The sequence below is a fragment of the Quercus robur genome, chromosome 2 (assembly GCF_932294415.1).
Source record: "Quercus robur chromosome 2, dhQueRobu3.1, whole genome shotgun sequence".
In the NCBI taxonomy this organism is placed as follows: domain Eukaryota; kingdom Viridiplantae; phylum Streptophyta; class Magnoliopsida; order Fagales; family Fagaceae; genus Quercus; species Quercus robur.
Genome location: NC_065535.1, coordinates 95865096 through 95885748, shown reverse-complemented (window position 1 = coordinate 95885748; position 20653 = coordinate 95865096). Strand labels below are relative to the sequence as shown.

The following is a 20653-nucleotide window of genomic DNA, read 5'->3' as shown; positions in this document are numbered from 1 at the left end:
TTTGCAGTAAAGTTTTTGGCATCACTTCAAGTCTTAAATCTTTTCTTTTTTTTTTTTTTTTTTTTTTTTTTTAAGTAGAAATTCACCTTTTCTTTTGTTGGTGACATTACTTCAATCTAAATATTAGTTATTGATACTTAGAGCAATAATCAAATGGTCCAGTTATTATGGGTAGCTGGTAGCAGTGTTTAAATATTGTTGTTCAGTTTTTAGTGATTTGAAAATACGTGTTTGAATATTTTAGAAATCTGTGTCAGAAGTATTATTGTTATTTAAATATTGAAAACTGTTGTTTAAACAACAGTGCCAAACAACCCCTATATTATCACAACCCAAAACATGTTATACAATAAGTCACATAACTCCCAAAAAAAAAAAAAAAACCCAATAAGTCCCAAATGTGGCAGTCACGATTGAGTCAAACCTCCATAGAGTGTTTTATCATTTAGTAAAGGTTAATAATATGCATCCATTATAATTTGGGATTATTACATTTTTTAATCATAAAAAATCTAGGGGTGTGATGAAAAATTATTTCACATGCAAATGAATAATACTCATCACACCCCTAGGTTTTTTGTGATTGAAAAATGTAATAATCCCAAAACCATACATGGGATTTGGTAACTCTCTCCTCTAGGAAATCTGTGGTTGGCTGTAAGTGGATCTATAAGATTAAGACTCACTCTGATGGGTCCATTGAGCGCTACAAAACTCATCTTGTTGCAAAAGGTTTTACACAGGAGTATGTGATTGATATAAAGAGACCTTTACTCCGGTTGCTCGTATCTCATCTGTTTGTACCCTCTTAGTTGTTGCTGCTGCCAATAAATGAGACCTTTTTAAGATGGATGTCAAAAAGTCATTCCTTAATGGGGATTTAAGTGAAGAAGTTTATATGCAACCTCCTCCTGATCTCTCTGTTGAATCAAACAAGGTTTGTCACATTCGACGTGCACTTTATGGCCTTAAACAAGCTCCACGGGCTTGATTTGCTAAATTCAGCTCTACCATCTCTCACTTGGGTTATATGGCCAGTCATTATGATTCTGCCTTATTTCTTTGTCGCACTGACAAAGACACTATTTGTACTTCTCTTGTATATGGATGATATGATCATAACTGGTGATGACCTCAATGGCATTCAAGAACTCAAGGATTTTCTTAGTTAGCAGTTTGAGATGAAATATTTTGGACATCTCAGCTACTTCTTGAATCTTGAAATCACTCATTCTACAGATGGACTTTATATTACTCAAGCCAAGTATGCTTCTGAACTCTTGTCTTGAGCTAGTTTTACTGATAGCAAGACTATTGATACTCCAGTTGAGCTTAATACACATCTAACTCCCTCAGAAGGGAAACCATTGTCTAATCCCTCTCTTTATAAACGCTTGATTGATAGCCTAGTTTATTTCATTATCACTCGACCAGACATTTCCTATGTTGTTCATCAGGTGAGCCAGTATCTGTCTGCTTCACAATCGACTCACTATGCTGCTATTTTGCACATTCTTCAATACCTAAAAGGCACTCTCTTCAATGGTCTTTTCTACTTTGCTCAGTCTTTTCTTATTCTCCGAGCATTTTCTGATTCTGATTAGGCAGGAGATCCCACTGATCGCAAGTCCACCATTGGTTATTGCTTTATTCTAGGTTCTTCTCTGATTTCTTGGTGAAGCAAGAAACAAACTCATGTGGCCCGCTCTAGTACTAAAACAGAATATCGTGCCCTTACTGATACCACATCTGAGCTCTTTTGGCTATGATGGCTTCTCAAAGACTTAGGTGTGTCCACATCCTTAGTAACTCCTCTTTATTGTGACAACTAGAGTGTCATTCATATTACTTACAATGATGTCTTCCATGAACGGACTAAACACATCGAGATCGATTATCATTTTATCCGTTATCATCTTGTCCATGGTGCTCTTAAGCTCTTCTCAGTCTCCTCTAAAGATCAACTTGCAGATATCTTCACCAAATCACATCCTAAAAGACACCTTTGTGATTTGGTTGACAACCTCAAGTTGGTTTCACACCCACCTTGAGTTTGAGGGGGGCTGTTAACGTGTATAGTGTTATGGGCTTTATGCCCACCTAGATTACTTGTATAGCACACATGCTTGTACTACACTCTTACTTGTACTGCACATATATGCCTCTTATATAAAGGCTCTCATGTACATTCTTTAACTATGAAGTACAATACTATTGATTTCAATATTTCTAACAGGTTTTTTGAGAGTTAAAGATATATTTTTATTAGATTGTCCTTTAGTTTTTGTCTCTGCTTAAACTTAGAGACATATGGGTATTTTTGAACCAATGAAATGTCCATCCCAAACATATTAAGTTCCCTTAAATAGTAGTATAAAAGTAGTATAGATATATACACTCCACTTTGAAAAAGTTGATATGAACAAAAACTCTTAATCTAATTTGTGGAAGTGTGAAGCTGAAACCTAAATTTTTTTTTAAAAAAAGTGGCGTGTGAACAGGAAATCTAAAGGAAAAAAAAGAAAAAGAAAAAAAAAAAGTCACCTTATGTGAAGAGGAAATCTATAGAATTTAATGTTTTATTTAAACGCTAAAAGTGGTTGTTGGTTTTTTTTTTTTTTTTTTTAATTTGTATGTGTACAATGTTGTTTTTTATTATTTTTAAGTGTAGTAATATATATATTTTTTAAAATAAGTATTAGTTAAAGATTTTGAAAAAAATTTCTACAATTTAATGAAGTCAGTTAGCATAATCACGTTTTTTAAGTTCAACGTTTATTATATAATATGGTATAGTATAAGATAATTTATTGACATTGATCATAGATTACATAGATGGGATGTACTGTAAGTTTTTTTATTTTCAAAAGTCCAATTAAAAATAAAAAAATAAAAATACCTCACACACTCGCAGAAAGATGTGTCACACACAGTTGCACTAGAAAGATGCTCACACACGTCCCATAAAAAAATAATAAAAAAGAAAATAATAAAAAAGATACCTCTCACACACTCAGCACTCTCACACTCGCAGTAGAAATACGCGTCATTGGGGCGGTTCTACGACTGGAATTTTTGTTGTGTTTGATCGGAAAAAATAGGTAACTAGCATTAATTTCATAACTATTTAGTTAGTAGTTAAGGTTTCAAAACTATTTATTTTTATAGCATCTCGAGTCTTTTAAAGTCGATTTTGGGCAATAACTCGACCATCAGACACTCGATTTCTATGCTCTAATTTCTTCCAACGTGGCATAGTTTTCCACGTGGGTAGACAGAAATCGAGTCTCTAAGACTCGATTTCTAAGTGTTGTACATGAAACCAAAACAGTGAGGAACCAGAACTTCAGGGAAGAAAGCAGAGAGGAAAAAAAAAAAACCAGAAACAGAGGAGATCGGAGTGGGTCGCGCGAGCCCAGGGGAGACCCAGGCAGCGCGCGGCCTGGGTCGTGCGAGCCCAGGCGAGACCCAGGCAGCGCGCGGCCTGGGTCTCGCGAGCCCAGGCGAGACCCAGGCAGCGCGGCGCCTGGGTCAAGCACGCGAGACCCAGGCGCCGCGCTGCCTGGGTCTCGCCTGGGCTCGCGAGACCCAGGCCGCGCGCGGCCTGGGTCTCCCCTGGGCTCGCGCGACCCAGGCGCCGCTCTGCCTGGGCTCGCGCAACCCACTCCGATCTCCTCTGTTTCTGGTTTTTTTTTTTTTTTTTTTTTTTTTCCTCTCTGCTTTCTTCCCTGAAGTTCTGGTTCCTCACTGTTTTGGTTTTATGTATAACACTTAGAAATCGAGTCTTAGAGACTCGATTTCTGTCTACCCACGTGGAAAACTATGCCACGTTGGAAGAAATTAGAGCATAGAAATCGAGTGTCTGATGGTCGAGTTATTGCCCAAAATCGACTTTAAAAGACTCGAGATGCTATAAAAATAAATAGTTTTGAAACCTTAACTACTAACTAGATAGTTATGGAATTAATGCTAGTTACCTATTTTTCCCTGTTTGATCAGCCACCAAGTTTTGATATTTTGTATTTGGGAAAAATGCTCACACACCCCTTAAACTTTGAAGTAGTGGCCAAGACACCCCCTAAACTTTTTTATTGGCTAATTTACTCCATAAACTTTGCACACCTGCCAAATTAATACCCCAGTTAGTCTACTGTTAAAAAACTTACGGAATAGTCACAAGAGACACACGTGACTTTTAAAAAACAAACTCAGTCCTGTTAATTTGAAACCAGATGGATTGAAGAAAACAAAAGAGAGTTAGGTCTGGCCGGAGAGAAGAGAGAAAGAGGCAGCCACCGCAGAACGTCACCCATCATCTCTTCGCCCGTGTCCCGACGGCGCTTGGTGGTTCTGCAGCTCTGTTTGACAGCCACCACTTGGTTTTTTTCTTTTTCTTTTTCTAATGCAAGTATTGTTATTTAAATCCACAAAGAGCTCTCTATTTTACTGATCTACTTGTGCGAATTTCTATAAGAATTTCTTGATTTGGTTTAATTTTTGGGGTTGGGTTTTAGTGAGCTGGTTTGTTTCATAGAAGTTAATGGAATTTATAAATGAAATAAACATTAAATTTGGGGTTGAAATTACAGTATACATATTAGGTGAATGAATTATATTCTTTATATTGTTTTGCAATAGATGTTTTATGTGGCCAGTGCTCTAGTGAACGTGTACTGCAATACTGCTTTTGAGTGTGCTATACAACTGTTTGATGAAATGCCTGAGAGAGATATGACTACTGCTCTAATATATCAGCTCTTTGATTCTGTTCTCTAGCGGAAGATTACATTTTGAAGTTACTTTTAATAGTTCAAAAAACAAAATTTGTAGAAGAAAATTTGTAAAGGTAGTGATTATTTTACACAGTTTGTTTGATTGTATTTTGTGGAAAAATGGCTTCTTGGAGGTTGTTTTATTGTATTCTACATTTATACTATTCAAAATACTGTTTAGTCTCTGGTCTTCTCATGTCTTGTATAATAATGTCTCTTTTCAGTTGGTGGAATAAGAGAGAAGGACAACACAATTTAGAGTGCAGTTTAGCAAGCTTGCCAAGAGGTGATATTTTAGCACTTGGTGTGTATATTGATAGATGTGTTATCTAGTTGCTAATTATTTGACTCTTTATTGGTCATTTGTAATGAATTATATTCTCCTTATTGTTTTCTCTAAATAAGTAGTCTGATGAAAATCACTAGCTTTAAGGGAACAATTTAGCTTATGGATAGGGAGTTTAGTGTATTTTTTTCTCCCATTTCTATATTGTTTTTCTTTTCCAGATCTTTCTATTAATCTTCTTATTAATTTTTTTGTTGCAGCCATGGATGAAAGTCCACTTTCACTTCCTACAAATGCACCTTCTATGCCAAATGTACCACCCCTTAAATCCCAATATGATTCTACTGAGGCTGAAGGCCAATTTGATTTGTTAATGTTCCAATTTGTGTGGAGGATGATGAGGATGATGAAGATTACAATTTAAGTGACTCTGTTGAATCTGATGATGATATAAATGAAGATTTTGGATTGGGGGATGATAGAATTAGTAGAGAGATTTGGGGCAAGTAACTTTAGGGAGTTTGGAATGGTGAAGGAGATGATCATACTTGAATAGCAAAGATTTGGCTTTTTTTAATTATTTTTTTCTATGGGGATGTAAAAAATTGAATGTTTTTTTAATTATATTTTTTCATATAAAGAAATTGAAGAGGACAATATCATTTTTGTATTTCTAATAAGATTTTTCCTTATTTTTTCTCCTCTGATGTTTCAATATGAGTAGAATGCTTTTTTTTTTGGTGATGACAACCTTTATATAAAAAGCAAAGTACAAGCAACTGAAGCAAGAATCTTTTTCCAAATCTTACTAGACCAAAATCAAATTGAACATTACATACTTGTGAACATTTTTATATATTACTTTAAATTTAATCTAAATATATAGATATATTACATTACAAATCCTTTTTTTTTCTAGCACTCCTACATCAATAGTCACTTCATGTAAAGATGACGTCTAACATTAAAACTCAATACTAAATAAAAGGCTACCGCAATCCCCTGATGATCCAAGAAACCACCAAAAAACACTAAGCCACTTAAAAATCCTCTTATTCATTGCTGCTTCATTCTTAAGTCTTCGGTTGGTGTCCAATAGTCCATTAATAACACTTTTGCTCCTTGGGGTGAATTCAATATCGTGCCATTCAAAGTAGTTACATACATTACAATCCTACACAAGGAGAAAAAAATAATTATTAGACTCTGCACAAGTTATAAACCAAACACAATTAATTGAAACCAAAACTAACAAATGAAAACCTCGCACCTAGTGCTTGCACCAAAGGATTCAAAAAAAGAAAACAAAAATATGTAATACTCTGGATTAGAATGCATATGAAATAAAATCTCACCAATAACATGCTGCCTTAGTGATTCAAAAGATTTACAATAAACAAATGTGTCAAGCAGAACATTTGTGCAGCACTAGGTTCTCCTTTTTGTTATACTGCTTGTAGCAAGCAAAACATCTATGACTGTAAACAAATGTGTCAAAAATCCGTAAATCTTATGGAGCCAAGTCAATAAATTACATAAGCAACAGAAAAAATAAACCTCACTGCAATAACCTTCACTTGTTAACATCAATTTGTACAGTTTGCCAATTTAAACAAGACACGAGAAGATTGAAGACTGAACAATATTTTGAATAGAATCAATGCTGGGGAGTGGTGCAATGCAAGAAAAAAAGAATCAAAGAGTTGATATATTAGAGCAGTAGTCATATCTCTCTCATGCATTTCATCAAACAACTATATAGCAAACTCAAAAGCAATGATGCAATACACATTCACTAGATCACTGGCCGCATAAAACATCAATTGCAAAACAATATAAAGAAAAAATTAAACCAAACCAAAAAATTCTTATAGAAATTCGCACAAGCTTATCAATAAAACAGAGAGCTCTCTGTGGATTTAAATAACAATACTTGCATTAAAAAAAAAAAAAAAAAAACAAACAAACAAACAAACAAAACCAACCAAGTGGTGGCTGTCAAACAGAGCGGCAGAACCACCAAGCGCCGTCGGGACTCGGGCGAAGAGATGATGGGTGACGTTCTGCGGTGGCTGCCTCTTTCTCTTTTCTCTCCGGCTAGACCTAACTCTCCTTTGTTTTCTTCAATCCATCTGGTTTCAAATTAACAGGACTGAGTTTGTTTTTTAAAAGTCACATGTGTCTCACGTGACTATTCCGTTAGTTTTTTAACAGTAGACTAACTGGGGTACTGATTTGGCAGATGTGCAAAGTTTATGAAGTAAATTGGCTAATAAAAAAGTTAAAGGGGTGTCTTGGCCACTACTTCAAAATTTAGGGGGTGTATGAGCATTAGAGCATCAGCATCAAAGACAGGGGCGGCTTGATGCATTTGGAGGCCTAAAGCGGAAATTGATCATCTTATTTAGATGCAAAATTACTACTAATTAACATGAACTACATAGAAATTTTTTTTTTTTTTGAATTTTTAAGACAAAAAAAATTTGACAAAATTTTTCATACTTGTTGATGTGGTAGATTGATAGTGGTAAGTAAAACAGTGGTGTTAGTGGTAGATTTAGATGAAAACTAGTAAAAGTTTGCTAATTAAACTCTTATTATTATTCTTTTTTTTTTTTAGAAGTGCAACATTCACAATATTTTTTACAACAAATCCTAGATTTTAAACTGCTTTTTGTTTTTTATTTGAAAATATCATTATAATTATTTTTTTGCCATCAACAATAGGCTGTAATAACTTGCTACTTAGCATTAGTTGTAAAAGTGTTGTGAAAAATATTGTGGACGACGTTGCATTTTTCTCTATTTTTTTATTTGTTTTTCATCTAATAAAAAAATTATTTTATTTATTGATTATAAATAATCCTTTTGGTTAAAATTTAGGGGCCTTTTTTTTACTTGGGGCCTTAGGCGGTTGCATTTTTTGCTCCACCATAGAGCCGGCCCTGATCAAAGAATGCCATGCTATACTATTATACCATCTCAAAAAACCACTTTATTACTTATACCATCCCATTTTACAATACCACATACATCCTAAAACTCTATTTTTATTAAAATATTATTTTTTAATCTTTCTTTACTGTTTTTTTTCTAACCGTAACTTTTGTTTTCCTACGCTTTTCCAAATCCATCACCCCACACACACACACACACACACACACACACACGCACGCACAAACACAAACCATCAAACCTTAAACAGAGCAACAAACACACATAATCCAAATATCCTTCGGCGATTCGATTAACTGATTCCGGCGACATGTACAAAGGAGTTTCTCTAAAATCCCACCGGAACAAAAATCCCATATTTAAAAAAAAAAAAAAAAAAAAAAACCCAGCATCACAACAGAACCCAGCAACACCGGACTCGCCAACAGAAACCCACTTCAACCATACCCACAACCCACTTCAGCCCACTCCGATCTCCACGACCCATGTCGTGACCCACGCCGTGACCCACTTCAGCCCACTCCGATCTCCGTGACCCACGCCATGACCCACTCCGATCTCCGTGATCCACAACTCACCTCAGCCATACCCACCACTTCCTTTAAGCACCGGTCACAACCAAAAAAAAAACAGATGAGAAAGAGATGGATGATGTTTGGGTTTGAAACCCAACACTTCCTTTAAAGCACCGGTCACAGCCAAAAAAAAAAAAAAAAAGCAGATGAGAAAGAGATGGATGATGTTTGGGTTTGAAAGAGGAAAGAGCAGATGAGAAAGAGAGAATGAAGAGAGTGGAGAGAGCAGATGAGAAAGAGAGAATGAAGAGAGAGAAGATAACAGAAATTATGGGAGGAGAGAGAAATGCCGGGTTGATTAAAATATATATATATATATTTTTTACAATTGTGCTACAGTACAATTCTATCTTTAGAATTGTACTGTAGCACTATTGTAAAAATTTTTACAATATCTGTGTTTAGCATCCTTTGATGCAGTACATTTTGAGCCATAAAATGCTAAAAAGGGCTTAGATATGGCATTAGCATTTTTCAATGCTAATGCTCAAGCATCTCCAATAGCCATTGTAAAGCCATTTTTAGACCACCAAATATTACTGTTCACGCTCCAGTAGGTTTTCCAAATTTTTTTTGAAGTTGCTACAGTAGTTCTCTAAATCTAGAGAACACTGTAGCACCTTCAAATCAATTTTTTTGCTTAAAAAATTATCCCAGCTACTATTATATCAATTCTTTCTCTCTCCTCCGGATTTCTTTTTTTCTCTCATTCTCTCCGTTTCTCACATAATCCAAACACAAAACACAAAACAAAATCCAATTCTTAAAATAAAGTTGAATTAGAACAAGCAAATATGAAAAAAAAAAAAAAAAAAAAAGAACAAGCCGATCTGACCCAAGCTAATCGGTGGGGAGGACGACGAGTAGCGGTGGAGATGCTAGAGCTGTGGCTGGAGCGGCAGTGGAGATGCTGGAACGGCAGTGGAGATGCATGCGATGGAGGCCCAAGCCGATCTCTCTCTCTCTCTCTCTCTTTTCTCTGATGTGAAGCGCTGGAATGTTCTTGAGGTGAAAAAGAAAATAAAAAGAAGGGGGGCTGTATGTCTTGTGTGGAGGAGAAAAACAAGAAAAAGAAAAAAGAAAAAAAGAAATGAAACGTGGATGAAAATGAAATGAAGGGAAGAAAAATAATATAAAAAATAAAAAATCCTAACTGAAAAATACTACTACAATATTTTTATAATATTTTCACAATAAATTTTAAGTAATAAATTATTATTAGTTAATGTTGGCGAGTCAAAAAACAATTTCAGTGGTGGGTTCAAATTAAAACTAGTAACAACTTTCCACATGAATTTTGTTGTAAAAGTATTGCGTAAAATGTTGTGAATATAACACTTCTCATTGAAAAATACAGTTAGTTAAAAAAGAATAAATGATGATTAAAAAAAAGAATAAACAATGAATGAAGAAATAATATTTAAATGAGATAGAGAATAGGATAGAGAATCTGTTGGAAGTATATTTGAAAAAGTTGGTTGGTAAAAACTAAATGTCACTGTTCATTCTCCAAACAGTACAAAAATTTAGAGAAGCTGTTGGAGATACTCTTAGAGTCTCCAATAGAGTGGGTAAAGCCAAAATATAGAGAATGAAACCAGAAAAATGAGGAAAAATGAACTCCAATAGCTTCTTTAAAACTCAAATTTTTTTTTTTTTTTTTTTTGCTAATGAACAGTCATTCTCCAAACCTGATGTGCTATTGTTTATTAGCTGTTGAGGGCCATTTGTGAGAATCCAGGTGGAAAGAAAGAAAGCCCAATAATAAGGGCAACAAAGAATTAACAAAGCAGACAGTAAAACCATTAGGCCCAAGCGGCAGGAATAATGGAGCTCAGACCCAAGAAATAAACAAATGGGTCTTGAAGAGGCAAGTGGGCTTGAAGAAGCCTGGAAAGAGAGAAATAGCATCCCATGAGCAGTGCATGAGGTAGAAAAGCGAGAAAGGACCGCCGCAGGCCCAAAATAATACAAACTAAGAAAGTAAGGGGCTTATGGCAGGGCCATAAATCCCAAGGATGAGAATGTGGTTATTGGACCGGGGAAGCCCAATGAAGTTAGTAAAAAGCTCATGGGAATGCAGAGTTAGCAAAAAGGTCGAGGAAGCCCAATGACACTAATTATTTGATGTGGGCATTGGCTTTAAAGAATGCCAATGCCCACATCTTTTAGCATTGGCATTCTTCATAAACTTTTTGAATTGCTACGTGATATAGGACTTCATCTTATAATCTTCATCGTCTGAAGACTCATCAGTGTCACTACTTTTGGCCTTTAATACCATGCTCTTACCCTTACCAGATTTCCCTATCCTTGTCAAACCCAACTCATAGGTCTGCAGATTGCCAACCAATTCTGTTAAAGGAATTTTGTCAATATCCTTCGATTCCTCAATTGCGATGATCTTGGCATAAAATCTCTCGGGTAGAGATCTAAGCACCTTTCTAACAATCTTGGGTTCGGGAATGGTTTCCCCAAGATTAAAGGTTGAGTTCACTATGTCCTTGAGCTTGACATAGAACTCATCAAATGACTCATCCTCCTCCATCTTAATCTCTTCAAAACTCGTAGTAAGCCTCTGAAGTTTCAAATCCTTGACAACCTTATTTCCTTCATAGGTTGTTTGGAGAATGGTCCATGCTTCCTTTGTAGTTTCAGAGGAGGATATCTTCTTGAACTCCTCATTCGCGACTACAAGAAAGCTCTCATGCGTACTTTCTAGTATGTATAATTAGTGTCATCAAATAAAGGAGGTATAATAAGAAAATGTCCTCTATCCATGACAAATAGGGGTCAATAGATCACACAGCAAATATTAACTCTAATTAGAGTGTGCCTGCTCTGATAACACTTGATACGTCAAAAATGTATTGACCCTTTGTGATGAATTAACCAATTAATTAGCTAAGTTAATTAATTAATTCAATTAGCATGCAATAAGCGTGGTAGTACAAACAAATCACCAAATAAGTTAAACTGTAGCAGAAAATAAATTGACACGGTAATTTGTTTACGAATGGGGAAAACCTATATGGCAAAAATCCCACCAGGTAATTTTAAGGTCACAATTCCTGAGAATTCACTATTATCACAACAAGCGGTTACAAGTAAAGGAATCCCTGTACTTTATACCAACTTACAGTTGAACCCTTACCCCAATATCCAATTGGACTTGTTCTGTAGTAACAATCTCTCATTTTAATGCACATTTCCCAATACGTGACTAACCAATCGATGCGTGAATCCCAATACGCAGCTTACTCAACAACTTGAGAAAGATGTTGGCTGCAAAGTTCTTCAATTCATTACATGATGAAGATCACAAAACTCCTTGGTTACAAAACCCTATGGTATACAAACACAGCAGTTTCTTGAATAAGAAGATGAACTATCTGGTTCACAATATGCTTGTGAAAATTTTTTGCATTGAGTTGCATCAGTTGTGACGACCCTTAAAACAATCCTTATATATGTTTAGGGTTGTAAGAAAAGAAAGCCCAAACATGTATTCACGGATTGGATGAAAATCAAAACTGAAAATTTGTTTTTTATAAATCTCGATAGATAGGGTATCTATTGAGAAGCTGTCGAGCATCGGGCAAAGACTGCTTTTTAAACCTTGATAGATGTTATTTGTTGAGCTAACTGTCGAGTTTTAAAATCCAGCACTTCTTCACTTGTTTCTTAGACAGACTTGCACGACTTTAACACTTGATCTTGAAATCTTATTCCTTGAAATATTAAACACGTCCTAGATCTACTAAATTACAAGTAAAGTGTGTTTTGTCAAAGGATTAACCAATTCTAATTTGACACATATGTTTCTAACATGATTCATATATGTCCTAACACATTTCATTGTCGAAGCTACTGGAGAAATTGGCTTGTAATTACCTTTGCTTTCGATGCTAAACTTTGCATCCTTTCATTGTCCAAGCTATAGGAGAAATAGGCTTGTACAAACCTTGCTTCCCGTGTGGGTTCCACCCTTTGATTTTGGCCTCATGTAACTTGTGTCTACCCCTTTATTTGATAATTTGATAATTTGATATTATTGTCTCTCTCTCTCTCTCTCTCTCTCTCTCTCATATTTTGATACTATTGCCTCTCTCTCTTTGTCTTTTTTTGGAAAAATAGCATGAAATGAATAAGAAATTGATGTTTTCTATGTTCACTTAGATGTTATTAAAAATGGTAAAAATCCTGAGTTTCACATAGGAAAGGAAATAGATAATATATGAGTTTATATTCTCATGAGTTGGACATTAGGTTAAGCTTTTGGCATATGTGGACTGGGCCTACTTGTCCAAATAATAATATTTTATTATTTTAATTTTTGAGTCAGTTAGTCTGTGTCCAGCAGTTATTACTGAAACAAAGTGCCTGTTTAGTAACATATAATTTTTCATAGTCCATCAGATTTTGAAGGGATAACAGGTGCAATGTTTGCCAAATAGGGTGGTGATAAATTTGGGTCTAACTTAGAATATCTAAGTTCTTTATAAGTTCCATCCTATCAAGATATCTAGAATAGCTAACAAATCTTCTAGCTTTGTTTCTATTGAACACACCTTTCATTCAATTGTAGCAAAGTCTTCTTTGTTACTTTGTATTTTTCAGAAAAAGTCTTGAACTCAACTTGGAAACTGATTCCGCATTAGAAACCATTATCTTGGATGAAAATTTTGTCAAGTAGTTGGCGGAACAACAAAAATAAGTCTTGAATGAACAAAAATGCAAAGTAAAAACAAATCAACCTTCCATGGTTTCATCAAAGATTGATTGTCAAAATAATGAAAATTTTTTCATATGCAACACACACACACACACACATGCTCACGTATTTATCTATATATATATATAAAACCGAAGCCTTTGCTGGCACCACAATTTTCCACGTCAGCACAATATTTAAAAAAAAAAAAAATAAAAAAAAAACATTATAACACTTCAAAACCCTAGCAACCTTACTCCTCTCTCAAGTTAAGAAATATAAAGCCACAGTTTTTCTACGTCAGCACAATATTTAAAAAATAAAATAAATAAATAAAAACATTATAACACCTCAAAACCCTAACAACCTTACCCCTCTTTCAAGTTAAGAAATATAAAGCCACAGTTTCTGCAAACTCTTTCTCCAAACGTAAATATCAAATTCAACCCATTTAATTTCTCTTTATATTTTTGAGGTTTCTATAGAGTTATAGTGAGTTATGTTGATTTTGTTTTTTGTGTATGTGTGTATAGATGATCATAATACTCCGGTATTCCAAGAGAAGTTTGTGTTTTCGTTAATTGAAGGCCTTAGAGAGATAAGTGTTGCAGCGGAAAGTAATTACTTTGTCTCATATTTTTGTTTTTTGAATTGATTTTGTGTGCTTTTTAGACCCTTTTGGATCAATTTTGTTAATTGAGTGTTTTTTTTTTTTTTTTTTTGATAGGGTCCAATTGGGGAAGGTTCTTTCAAAGGGTTACGACGACCGCACTTGGTGTCTGTATACTAATAGTGGGAGGTAAGTGCTATAAATTACTAACCCTTTTAAGTGTATAATCTGTTTCTAAAATTATCTATAATATTTTGTCCTTCGAAAATTTTATCTCTTTAATTTTAGTATATTGTGTTTGTTAAGTTATAGACAGATTTTCTTTGTTTCTTATTTTCAATAATAAATCATTTTATTGCAATACCGGTAATTGTTTGAGAAATCCAATATGTTCATATTTCTATAAAATAGAGAATAGTAGAAGCCAATTTTATTACAACTACTTAAATTGAGTTGACTTAATTCCGTACAATTACAAAGTATAGCATGAAAGATAATAGAATTAATTGTTGTAATTTTTATTTTCTTTCCATGTTTTTATTGTTGATGAGAAATTAAGGAATATGTGTAAATTCTTCAGAAGGCTACTTTAAATAGTAAGTCAATGTGTCTCTTACATTTGGGTATTAGTTAGAATTATTTTCAAATGATTGTACCAATAAAAGTGAATATGTATAAATTTTGTTTAATTATCCTGTGCATCGCACGGGTTAGCGACTAGTTTATTGCATTAGGGTGGTTTGACCTATCCATTGTGAGCTTAACCTCACCCGCTCTTTCATGCTTGATAACAATGTTTATTTGCTGCAATATCATATTGCTGAATTAAAAAATGTTCTTGTTTTTGTTTGTTACTCTTTTTTTTTTTTTTTTTTTTTTTTTGTATAATGAGTTTGCTGATGTGTTTAAGGGCCCACTTGTTTTAGCATAAAATTCAGATTATTTTCACCATTAGCATATGTACATTTTTTAAGGCCGCACTTTTTTTAAGTACAACTATACTATTTTTGAGCTTATTTTTTAGGCAAACTTATTTTTCAAGCCAATAAAAATAAGTTATCCAAATGCACACTAATTCTGGTGGTTTCTCTGTTTGTCTAAAAGATTTTATTTTAGTTTTCTTTCAATGGAAATTTGGTTTCAAAACCCTGTGTCTGCATCAGTAAACTGTCACATTTTCCTGGGATAACACTAGCAAGAATGTTGATCTGCATGCTGGGAAGACAATAAAAGTTCTTTCAAGACACTCATCTCTGCAGAGAACACTGGTGTGAAAGTCAAACTGTCCCCAGATTTTGAGATGGGTATCTGTAATAAAACTTGTGAGTTTCTCAACCTATTGGGAAGGTATATTTCTATATTGTGGAATTTTTGGTAATCTATACTACTAATTGTATGTTAGGTTGATTAAAGGCTTTACTATTAAATCTATTTTTCTTGTAGGTTCCTGTGTTGGAAACACCTGTTGGTCCAATATTTGAGAGAAATTCTATAGCATGTTATGGTAAGACTATAAATTTTCCTCCCTCACCTGTTAATTTTGGTCATCCCTCGAAGATTGTTATGTTGGAACTTATGGGCTTTTTATCTGTTGCTGTAATTACTTGCCTGAAGGGTAGCAATCCTCTTTATGCTTCTTCTCATATTGTTTGTGCGAGATGTTTGGTACTACTGATTGTGCTCTCTCTCTCTGCATGTATGTGTGTTATGATACTTTATTGTTTTGTACGCTTGAATTTTCTGTTCCACATAGAGTACTGGATTGATTTTCCATCATTGGAGATTGATCCTAATATTCTGGCATGGTGTAAACCTAGAATTGAATGTGCAATATACCTTCCTCTTGTGAGCTACATCTTATTTCATTATAAAATTGTTCTACTTCCTTTTAAGGCATCTAAATGATGAACAAGTTTTATGGTAAGTTACACACCTAATAAGTCTTGAATTTACGACCTCACCCTCCACCTAAAACTTATATGGGGAGGAGGTGTCATTTGAGCTAAAGCTCATAGCCTAATGTGGGCTATATATATTCTATTGAAAAAATTCAACCAATGAAGATCCAAATATCAAAAGAGGCTCAATGAAATACACTCCAACTTATCCAACTTTTATTAAATACATAAAAAAATGACTATGCTTGCCCACATCATAAACATGCTAACATATTCTACATGGAAAATCTAAATGTTCATAATCCTCTCATAACTATGGACTGCCCTTATTTGAAGCGAATGTGTTTTTGCGTGAAGGCTGAGGAAGCTGCAATTTCTTCATTGAAGAGAGTGCTGGATGCTCTAGACACTCATCTTGCTTCAAACACTTACTGGTTGGGAATTCTGTAACCCTGGCTGGCATTGTTACAATGTGCAACTTATACATAGGCTTCACCCAACTCATGACTAAGAGCTTTATTTCTGAGTTCCCTTATGTGGAAAGATACTTCTGGACCATGGTGAATCAACCAAATTTCAAGAAGGTTCTGGTAGAGGTTAAACAGATAAGTCTGTTTCCTGTTACAAAGAAGCATCTCAGCCAAAAGAATCTGCTAAACCAAATCCTAAGGATGAACCTAAAAAAGAGGAACCAGCAAAGCCCAAATCAGAACCTGGTGAGGAAGAGGAGGCTCCAAAGTCCAAACCTAAGAATACTCTTGATCTACTGCCCCCAAGTAAGATGATACTGGAATCTGGATGAGTGGAAGAGGCTGTACTCAAATTCCAAGACAAACTTCAGTGAGGTTGCTATAAAAGGCTTCTTTTGTCATCTTCTTTTGATAGTGACCTAGGTATTGTGAGATGTTTGGTGCTGCTGATGGTGCTCTCTCTTTCTGCATGCATGTGTGTTATGATGCTTATTTTTTTGTATGCTTGAATTTTCTGGTCCATATAGAGCACTGGTGAGGTACATCTGGCATGGTGTAAACCTAGAATTGGATGTGTAATATACTGTATACCTTCCTCTGTTGAGGTACATCTTATTTTATTATGGTATTGTTCTATTTCCTTTTGGCATCTAAATGATGACCAAGCTTTATGGAAAACTTAGATAAAGTGAATGAAATAAGGAATTTGTTTTTTCTTAAATTCAAAATTAAAGTTGGATATATATATTTTCTGTTGAAAAACTTCAACTAAAGAAGATCCAAATATCAAAAGAGGTTCAATGAAATATACTCCAACTTATCTAGATTTTATTAAATACGTAAAACAATGACTATGCTTGCCCACAACATAAAAATGCTAAATAAATCGGGTACTTCTCTGAATAATCAAACATCAATATAATCTCAAAAAAGACATCTAAATCGTCGAAAAGGGTCAATGATTTACCAGAAGAAATAAATGGTTAATGATTTACTAGAAGAAATTTATATTTCGAGAATAATTAAACCTATTATTGAATTGTAAGTATATTTATTTATTGATTAAGAAAACAAATGTGTACTTCTCTGAATATTTTTTTTTTTTTTTGCCAATGTTATTAGGGACTGCTATCCCCTGCTCAAATTTTCACCTTTTTTTGTGTGTATGGAGACTGCTATGCCCTGCTCAACTTCCTCATGATCATTTAGCTTTTGAGCCTAAACTCTAAGGTTTTATATTTTTTTTCTCCTTAAAATAATAATGTTGTGCCATATTGAGATAAGTAGTATTTATTTATGGAAATTGAATTATCAAAATAGAGTAGTTTTTTTGTTATAAAAAAAAAAAAAAAAAACCCTAATTAGAATAATTTAGTTTCCATTCCTTTCGGCTAATGGAATTATTTTTGTTACTTGGGCCTGGTTGGACCATATCAATAATGGCCTAAGAAATATGCTCAGCCTTTCTAATTGTCTCTTGTCTCTCATTTGACATTTCTAGGCTAAGCTAATTGAAATCGCAGTTCTCATTTTCAGAAATTGCTTCTGCATGCCTTACGACACAAGCCAATAAGGAGTTATATAAGACATTGTGCATGCCCTTTTAATAAAGAAATTGGGTTTATTAAATATTGACTTAATTAATGTGTGCCTTTTGTTTTTCTGCCAATAATGGGGTTATAAAAGACTTGAATATCTTTTTGACTTCAGGAACTATTGCTAATGACAACGTCTTCTTAACACCTAATGGTTTCCTTCAGCATTTCTGTTGTTCCTCTAGTTTTCTTCCAGTATATTTTTTTTTTCAATGAATATTTTCTCCCAGTACTTACAAGTTCTAATTATGTGTAACATTGCAACCATTATCTCTCCTTGTTTTTATGTATGTGCAGGAATGGTGGGACTATCTCTGGGAGAAGAGCACTTCATAGTTCATACAGTGTGGCATTGCTCAAGGCCTTCGTTCTGATGAAAGATATGGTCTGAATGCTGGAAAAGGATTCATATAGCCAAACCCAATTAATTAGAATTAGGTCTAATTTGAGTTGCTTAGTAGTTTAACTCATGTAAACAAGGAAATTAATTTTATTTTACATCAGCATTGGCCTGCTTTCTTCCAGATAAAGTGAACTTTTTTCTGCTGGTTTTTACGTTATCATGGACTTAATGGCAGGTAAATGGTTCAGCAAGAATCAGGTTGAGGGAAATAGATGTTATTTGCAGTGTGAAGGTATTTAATGGTTCCAGATGCTGGATCTTCCACACGTATCTACATTAAGCATTTCCTCCTGTGTTTTGTGAAGACTTGTATGGCCTGTTTGCATGGAGGGGAGAAGGAGGAGTAGAGTAGAATTGACTAAAAATAAGCTAATTTTATACTAAATCTACTCTAATCTACTCTTCCTCCATCTTCCTCAATCCAAACGGACTAGTAATGTTGTCTACTAATTTCTGTAAATGCTGGCAGAACTTGGAAAGCCAAGTTCATTAATTGCAACCTGACAAAGGAAAAGTTGCCATACATGTTGATTGCAGTCAGCGCCAATGTTTGAGATTGTATATCTGATGCTATCTTCTAATACTATCATTTTTTGTTGATTGAGCTCATATAGTTACTCTTCTTAAAATTATTATTAGGTTGAACTTATTTTCATTGGCTTATTTTGTTTAAAAAATAAGGTGTATAAAAGTATAGTTACAAGTAGAATAAGTGAGTTTTTAAAATGCTATAGTAGTGAAAATAAGCCGGAAGTTTAGGTTTTTTATATTTTATTTATTTTTTATTATATTTTATTATTTTTTTATAATGAAAGTTGTATTTCTTGTTGTCATAATTCTAACTCATAACTGGTATATCTTAATAAGTCTAATTCATCATTGCCACCCTCTGCTTTTTGAAGGACATTGCACGCTACCCCACTATCCCTCTCCTCTCTCTCTCTTTCTCTCTCTCTAGGTAAAGAACAATAGAGTCTCTCTCTGTTTGCTCTCTCACTCTCTCTCATTAGTAATATTCCTTTTTCTTTTTTTTTTTCTTTCTTTTTTTTCCTTTTTTATGAAAGTCGTATTCCTACACAAATTAATTATATGAGAGAGAGAGAGATTTGGGGCTCAAATAAAATTACATTAATTATGGAGGTTTGTTGGACAGATTATATTTTAAACTACAAAAATTTCATTGGTTTCCTATTTGCTAAGAGAATCCAGAACTACATCATGGATTTCTTACACCAAACAATAGTGGGTTTATGTAAAATAGAAAAAGACAATCTTAAAGGGAATGCAAGATTATGTAGCTTGGCTCTAAGATCTTGAATTATTATCTAAAAGACAATCTAAGAACATATTTCATATTAAGTGTGGATTGTAAATATTTTCTTTATGTCGTTAGATTATAAAAAACTATCATATAAATTCTAGGATCTCAAATTATTATGATTTCACAATTACCCAAATTAATTATAACGCTTGCCTTGATCTATTGTTTCTTAAAATCAAGTTAAGGACAATCTTCTTCTTTTTTTTTTTTTTTTTTTTTTTTTTCTGATGAAAGTCGTATTCTTCATTGCCATAAGTCTAACTCATATTTATCATAAGTCTAATGACTCTAATCCGTCATTGCTACATTCTACTTTTTTAAGGACCCCACATTCCATGCTACCCCACTATCCCTTCTTTTTTCTCTCATTCCTACCTAGATATTATAGAGAAACAAAACTCTCTCCTTCCTGTCTCACTCTCTATCATTCCTACCTAGGTAATAAAGAACAATAAAATCTCTCTCGCTCTCTCTCTCCTTCCTGTCTCACTCTCTCTCATTTCTATTCTGATAAAGAAAAATAAAACCCTCTCTCTCTCTCCTTCCTTAATTTTTCCCCTTTCACGCCTGGGGACTTACTTGTTCAGAATCTAGATAATAATGTGTTTGTGGTTGTACTAAAATCAATTGTAAGCATACAATTAAAACCACTCCTCAAGAGTAATTAAGTTAAAGTGCTTTATTATTTCCTTTGCTGGAAATACTATATATTGGTGAAATTGCTGGAGAGAAGATCATCATGATCTAAATTATTGTAATTTGGTTATGCATATGATAAAAAAGTTGGAAATTCTCCCTTTACATAAAGTTACACAAAATATCATAGAAGTTGTAACTCACGAGCTTTGTGGGCTATTATTGTTACATTATGATGACAAATTTGTGTTGGTATTATTCAGCTATTATCATGCGGCCATATAAAGAGGAATTTGTGTCTTCTCAAAAAATAAAAAAAAGAAAAAAAAAAAGAAAGAAAGAAGAAATTTGTGTAACAAATAGCTCTGAAGAATTTTTGTATAGGAGAAACTTGTGCATTCTAAGGGCACGTTTGATA

General features: G+C 34.0%; 2 long non-coding RNA genes and 1 pseudogene across 2 annotated transcripts; 2 read left to right on the top strand and 1 right to left on the bottom strand.

The window, feature by feature from the left end:
• Positions 1–4179: 4179 nt before the first annotated feature.
• LOC126716035 (uncharacterized) lies at positions 4180–5728 on the top strand. Its single transcript, XR_007651998.1, has 3 exons — positions 4180–4379; positions 4997–5058; positions 5319–5728. It is a non-coding gene; the product is annotated as an uncharacterized LOC126716035 (long non-coding RNA).
• A 123-nt stretch (positions 5729–5851) lies between these two features.
• On the bottom strand, positions 5852–7385 carry LOC126716036 (uncharacterized). The gene is made up of 2 exons (XR_007651999.1): positions 7044–7385; positions 5852–6232 (listed from the first exon to the last, which is right to left on the bottom strand). It is a non-coding gene; the product is annotated as an uncharacterized LOC126716036 (long non-coding RNA).
• A 7254-nt stretch (positions 7386–14639) lies between these two features.
• Positions 14640–16962, top strand: LOC126716031 (elongation factor 1-gamma 2-like; annotated as a pseudogene).
• The last annotated feature ends 3691 nt before the right edge of the window (positions 16963–20653 follow it).